The sequence below is a fragment of the Arachis ipaensis genome, chromosome B05 (assembly GCF_000816755.2).
Source record: "Arachis ipaensis cultivar K30076 chromosome B05, Araip1.1, whole genome shotgun sequence".
Taxonomy (NCBI): Eukaryota; Viridiplantae; Streptophyta; class Magnoliopsida; order Fabales; family Fabaceae; genus Arachis; species Arachis ipaensis.
The window spans coordinates 37,665,790-37,672,844 of record NC_029789.2 but is presented as its reverse complement, the minus strand read 5'-3'; the positions used below and the strand labels follow the sequence as shown (position 1 = coordinate 37,672,844).

At 40.9% G+C, this 7,055-nt stretch overlaps 2 long non-coding RNA genes across 3 annotated transcripts; both read right to left on the bottom strand.

Annotated features, from left to right (window-relative positions):
* LOC110262828 lies at positions 254-689 on the bottom strand. The gene is made up of 2 exons (XR_002347834.1): positions 469-689; positions 254-407 (listed from the first exon to the last, which is right to left on the bottom strand). It is a non-coding gene; the product is annotated as an uncharacterized LOC110262828 (long non-coding RNA).
* On the bottom strand, positions 843-2,075 carry LOC107641838. 2 transcript variants are annotated; one of them, XR_001620454.2, is made up of 4 exons: positions 1,856-2,075; positions 1,623-1,742; positions 1,181-1,253; positions 843-919 (listed from the first exon to the last, which is right to left on the bottom strand). It is a non-coding gene; the product is annotated as an uncharacterized LOC107641838 (long non-coding RNA). The 2 variants fall into 2 exon arrangements; XR_002347833.1 differs by lacking the exon at positions 843-919 and having other exon boundaries at positions 1,080-1,237; positions 1,856-2,071.

Sequence of the window (7,055 nt, the reverse complement as noted above, 5' to 3'; positions counted from 1 at the left end):
ATTGGAAATAATTGTTATCCGAAGAAAGAAGAATAATAAAAGAGAATCAGAGAACATGTTTGCTTTGTTCACAGCATCAAACATGGACTTCTATCTGGTACCACCAGCTTTTCCAACCCCGGATTTCAAGGAAACATAAGTTGATCAGAACAGTAAACAACATTGAAAATTTGAAATCTTAGAGAAAAGAAGAAAAGTGATAACAAAAATAAATAAAAAACAAAAAAAAATTAATTCAAAGATCTTGATTACATGGTATCGAAAATAGGAAGAGCTTGATTATATATATATTTCATTGGATTTAATGAGTGCATGAAGAATCCAGAACAAAGAGCAACGGTATCGTGTTCTAGTCCTTCGACCCTGCATTCTTGATTATCCTAAACAAAATCCAAATGAAATCTCACCTTCTAGTCTTTCGACCCTGCAATCTTGATTATTCTAAACAAAATCCAAATGAAATCTCACCTTGTTTTAACAATAAACACGTGAAAGAACACAACTTGAACATTATTTGGGAAGAGCAGAAATTAGAAAATAGAACCAAAGAATGAGTCGATCAAAAAGTTGAATAAGCAAAGGAAGCAAAAAAATAGAGAATCGTTGTTCGAGGATTTTTACATTAAGACCGAATTATACTGAACCAAATCCACACCTGTTATACATAAACTTTCTGTGTGTGGAAATTTCAAAGAGAAAGGTAAGGGAATCAAAACTCTCTGGTATGGGAATCTATCGTAAAACTAATTCAAATGAAAAAATAAAAATAATAAATAAAGCTCGAAGCATACTCCATTAACTATCACCAACTTAAAAGAGAGATCAAAAGAAGAGAAGTTAGTATATATGTACCAGTTTGTTTCTTCTGTGGTTGAGCCTTTTGCAGAACTGAAATTGAACTGAAACTCAAGGTTTGGTTCTGTATTTTTGTGCGAAATCAAAAGGAAGAAGAAACATTATGAGATGGAAAGGGATGAAATGGAAAAAGAAAAAAATGGGAATTGAGAAAGAGCAAGAATGAGGAGAAGAATTGAAAAAACAAAAGAGAAAAAAACATCTTTCATAATTTTATAAAGGGTAAAAATGAATCTCTTCTTTTCAACTTAATTTTAAATTCAAAATTTAAATTTTAAATAACTGAAAGTTAGCAGTATAAAACAAATAGAAAAACACAACTTACTGAAAAAGATGACCCCATTGAACAAAATACACAACTTCTGACAAAATTTGTTGTTTCCTATGAGAGAATTCAACTACATATTAATATGATTGAAGAAATAGCAATATACTGATATGTTAGTGATGAGTAAAAAAAACAAATCACAGATATAACAATAATGTGTTGACAAAGGACATTTTCATCCAAAAAAAAAGTGTTGACATAAAGATTCTTCAAGTAGATTATGAATAATGGAAACCACAATTACAAATGATTTCGTAAATTGAAAAAAAAAAGAAGGTAAAACAATTAAGAGAATATTATTTGAAAAGAAATACATTACTAACCTGCGTGGAAGCCCATGTTCTCATTATTCATGGAGGCACTAAAATGGTTTCTTCAGATCAACATTAAAAAAAGGTAAAAAAAAGTGTGAAAAAGTAGCAATTGGATAAAAATTCACCTGGATACTGTATAGTATGATATCTTTGAGGGGAGATGAGCGATTCTGCGTTGCAGAAGTATCAGAGTATGCTTCACAGAAAAGATCACATAAAGCTGCTGAAGGTTACAGAACCCGCAGCTGAATCGTAGAAAAGTGATGAAATAAGGCATGAAGAAGAATGTGAGATATGGCTCCGTATTATGAATCATATTTGAAAAAATTTGAAATGAATAAAAAAAGAACATGCAAACCTGGATTGGCTACCGGTTAGATCTCACCGCTATGTTCTTGTTGCTGCTGCTGTGCTCTCTGCTTTCTTAGTCTCGCTGCATGTGCTCTCTGTGCCTGCCGCTCAATTCTTTCTCCGATCTACTCTCTTCTTCCTCTTCCGTACCAACCACCACCATATTAATAACCACCACGAACTCCACCACGACCATTGCAACCACCACCGCCAAGCTCCTCCACCACCATAGCGGTCGCCACCTCATCCACCGCCGTAACCCTTACCACCACCATTGTCGTCTCCTTAATCACCACGATTCCACTAAACATTGGAGCCATGAGGTGCGGCGGCATCAATAGTCTTGTGCGTCCATGGATTCTGTTCTCTACCTTCTTCCTTCTTTAATATCAAGCTCGTAATAGAAGAAAGCAAGATTTAGAGAGTCGAAGAATTGGGGAATATGACACGTAGGTTAATTTTAATTTCAAAAAATTTAAATTTCAGAATTTGTTATGATTTCTGGTCAGTCAAAATTAAGAGCGGGAGAAATAAAGAGAAAAAATTTTTAGAAAGAAAGAATATGTTGAAGTATCTTCTAGAAAAAGACTCAAAGCATAATCAAGCATAAAAATAGAAGGCATAAAACTATGAAATGAAGCATAACTAAGCATAAAAACAGAAGGCATAAAACTATGAAATGAACCAATCAACTAATATTTATGTATGTATGAATCATTACATGCCATGTGAATGGTGATGGACATATCATAAATAGTATCTCCATAGTTGAAAGCATTGATAGCGTGGAATTCCACTAACTTAAAACCCTCTATTAGAAGAATAGTATTAGATATATATTAGTCCGAGTATATATATGGTATTTGTCTAAAGGTATGATGATGAAAATTCTAAATTATATATAATGCCATCCAAAGTAAAATACCCTTTAAAAGATTTTATCCAAGTTATAACATTAATTATAACCATAGGAAGCATTCTTTTGAGTGCAAGATGATCAAAACAAACGAAATCTTTTGATGTGATTGAGAATAATGAACTGAAGAAAAGATTACATGATTTTTAATCATCAAGATTTAAAATATGAGAGAATATTTTTGGAGTTAAAATAATAATCAGATTATGTTAATAGAATTTTAAAATACTTCATTTATTAACTGTTCTGGCCCGGCTCAGGTGACCAGGATCTCCGACCCGAGTGTCCGACCCGGCGGACGTTACCCGCCCGGACTGCGGGTAATGCCCGGAGTCCCACTCCTTAGCAGCCAGCCACATGACAGCTAGGCGAGAAAACTTCCAGGAAAGAGACCTATCAAGTGGGACCCGCCCTACTGACAGAGTATATAAGGGGAGGGTCGTACCCCTCCCCCTAGGTACGTCCCTAACCCATTACTCTCACTACCACCTAAACGATCCCTGATTAGAGCGTCGGAGTGTCATTGCAGGTGGCTCCCCCCTTTTTCCAACACCACAGCTCAGGAGGTCACTAGGTCTCAGTCTTCCACTCTCCATCACCACAACTCGGAAAATCTGTCCATTCGTCTACCAGGTCCAAATCCCCCTTATCTCATTTGCCTATTCCATTTACCTGACCGGTTTGGTACTTGGCAACCGAACATTTGGTGCCGTCTGTGGGGACCTGGCCTGAATGGATTTTCCGTTAGGTCCTGTGGAAGGAGACGATGGAGGAGAGCCATGTGGGGAGGAAGTGATTCACCCATTGGCTTCCTTGGCTTCCTCTCGTGAGCGAACGCGATCCCTCTCCCCCTGGGCGAGGTGAGCGCCCCTCCCGTTCCCAGGAAAGGCGTCCCTTCGGAGGGACGGGGAGCGACAGCGCTCGAATAATGCAGGAGCTGCGCCACAAGATGCAGAACCTGGAGCGGGAGCTAGCAAGCAAAGAGCGCTACCAGCCTGCCCCGAGACAATATCATTCCTGGTCTCCTCAAAAGAGGGAGGAAACCAGAGGGAGAAGTCCCCGAAGAGACCGCTCCAGACGCACACCGACCCCCCGGTCCGAGCCAGAAAGCCAAGGGGAAAGTAGGGAGGTGCCGAGGAGACGGCAAGACCCTATCATCTACACCCGACCTCCAGCGAGACGCACCGAGGAGAAAGACCGAAAGGATATCAGAGAAAGACCACGGAGGCGACAACACCCTGTGATCATGGGGGCAACCCCTTTCCACCACTCCATTCTCGAGGTCCGGCTACCGAAGCATTTCGATAAGTCAACGGACAAGAGATATTATGACACCCAAGATCCTCAAGAACATCTAACGGCCTTTGAGGCCAGGATGAATATGGAAGGTGTGGGTGATGAAGTGATGCCCGTAACCTTAGCGGGGCCGGCAATCCGTTGGTTCAACGCTCTACCCGAATGCTCCGTGACAACCTTTGCGGACATGACCCGTGCCTTTCTGGCTCAGTTCACCACGCGTATTGCCAAAGCGAAGCACCCGATCAACTTGCTAAGGGTGACGCAGAAAAACGGGGAACCGACCAGGAAGTACCTGGACAGATTCTATGATGAATGCCTGGAAATTGACGGCCTGACCGACCCGGTGGCCAGTTTGTGCCTGACAAACGGGCTGTTGAACGAGGATTTCAGGAAGCACCTTACCACCAAGCCCGTGTGGACGATGTAGAAAATCCAAAATGTAGCTAGGAAGTATATCAACGACGAGGAGGTTAGCAAAGTCGTGGCAGCCCGCCTACCACTCTGCTCGTCAGCCCGAAAATGGGGACAGGCCTAAGGAGCACTCCAAGGACGGAGCACCAGCTAAAGCCTTCAGGCCATTCCCCCGAGTGAGGAAGTTCACTAACTACACTTCCCTGACAGCCCCGATCGTCGAAGTGTACCAGCAGATAGCTGACAAAGGCATCCTGTCGAAGCTTCGAAAACTCAAGGATAGAACTGGAGGGAACAAAAAGCTTTACTACGACTACCGCAAGGGCTTTGGCTATAAAACCCAAGATTGTTTCGACCTGAAAGATGCTCTGGAGCAGGGGATCCGGGAAGGTAAGCTGGCAGAGTTCTCTCACCTCATAAGAGAAACCAAGAGGTGAGATCGTGACCGATCTTGCGACGACAGGAGCCACGCCGTAAGACCAATGCAAGAGCCCGAGGAGGATAATATACGCGGCCTCACCATTGTAAACGCTATAGTCGGGAGAGACGTTGCCCCTAGGTCAAAGTCAGCATGCATTAAAGATGCCAAAATCTTGGTTGTGTCATCGTCTAGCCCTGCGCCTTCCTCCAGGAGAGTCCCATCAATATCAGTCAGACCAGATGACCAGTTGTTCGACGACTTCCTGGAGAACCCTCTGATGACATGTCATCATGTCATGTTTTTCTATGCTTTTTCATACAAGAAATTAATGATTAGTGCTTAAATATTGCATTCTTTGGTGCTTAAATGGTATATTTCTTTGATCTTTTGATTTGATAAACTCTGTAGGAAATAAGAAGAAAAAGAAGCAAAGAAGCACAAAATAAGCTAAAAAGGAGAAAAAAAGAGCTTTGGGGGCACACTTTGAAGTTGGAGCACACTTTGGAGTCTTAGGCCACGCTTTTAAAAGCGTAGCCCATGACCAAATCAAGGAAGCTTCATCAGCACAGCCACCCAGGAGCTTAACGTTTGCGCCAACGTTTGCCTCAAACGTGAGGTCAAACGTTGGCTAAGGAATACCTTGGGAAATGTTGCGCCACAACAGCCTGAAGGGGTATACTTCTAACAAGAATAACTTGAACTACAGAGCTTCAAATGAGGTGATTCAAAAAGCAATGGAAAGTAGGAATCAAGAGCTTTCCAAGCATATATACCACTACATGGTGGACACTAAAATTGAAGGAGAAAACTGCGCCGAAATGTGCATAAACGAACATGGTGGCAACCTGCAGTGAGGCCAACTGACCTCTGCACCTTCGACGGAGTATAACTCGAGCTGTGGAGCTCCAATTGATGCGCTTCTAACGGCATTGGAAAGTAGACATTCAGGGCTTTCCAACAATATATAATAGTATGGGGTGGACAATGCATTTGAGCCTCCAGAACCTGGCGTTTTTGTCCACGTTTGAGGCAAACGTTGCCTCAAACGTTGCACACCAAAGCCAGCGACCCTGTCCTCTTCAAAGGGGCATAACTTGAGTTGTAGATGTCCAATTAAGGTGATTCTAGTTGCGTTGGAAAGCTGACATTCAGAGCTTTCCAACCATATATAATAGTCTATAGTGGGCATGAAATTGGCAACATTGACAAGAGGACAAAGAAGCGTCCCAAGACTTGAACTTTAAAAACACATCCAGGAGGACTTAACGTTTGAGCTCACGTTTGACCTCAAACGTGAGTGACAGCAAACCCCCATTCTGCATCATTACATTACAAGACGTTTGAGTCAATGTTTGCCTCAAACGTTGACTCAAACGTGAATGATCCCAATTCCATCAAGGCCATCCAAATCCATTCTTCCTCAAATTCAAAGCAAGCTAAGCCCATTACCATCACTCAAAGGCACACAGAGAAGCTAGATTAGGAATTTTATTCAATTGTAATTTGTTTTTAATTTCAATTTCATTTTCATTTTCATTTGGAAAAGCCTATATAAGGCATCCTTATCATCTTTATCAGGAGGCTGGCTCCACGAGGGAGCATTAGGAATAGAGAACTCTCTCTCTTTAGTTTTTCTCTTTGTTTTGAATCTTGGGTTGAGAATTGAAGGAATTCTGTTTCATTCTCACTTTGAGATTTCTCTTGTTCTTCTTCTACAAAATTTCAGTGAATTAAGGATTTGAATCAGCACTCTGTTTTCTGCTTTCATCTTCATTTCTTTTGCAAATTGTCTTTATTGGATTAAGGAAGGACTTGAGATCTAGACTTGTTTTCTAGTCTCATAGAGCCCCTGAGATCTTCACTTGTCTTTCTAGATTTCACAATTGATTTGAGTTTTCTTACTGATTTACTTTTCTGCTACAATTTCCTTCTCTGCAATTTTTACTTTCTACTGCATTGCTTCCAATTTACATTTCCTGCACATTTACATTCTACACTTTAACTTTGAGCTTGCTGCAAATCTAAATTTACTTTTCTTGCCTTGGATCCATTGCTTTCTTTAATTTCCAACACCCAACCCCCCTTTACTTTTCATGCAATTTACATTTCTTGTCATTTAAGTTTCTGCAATTTACATTGCTTGTTCTTTAAGTTTTTGCC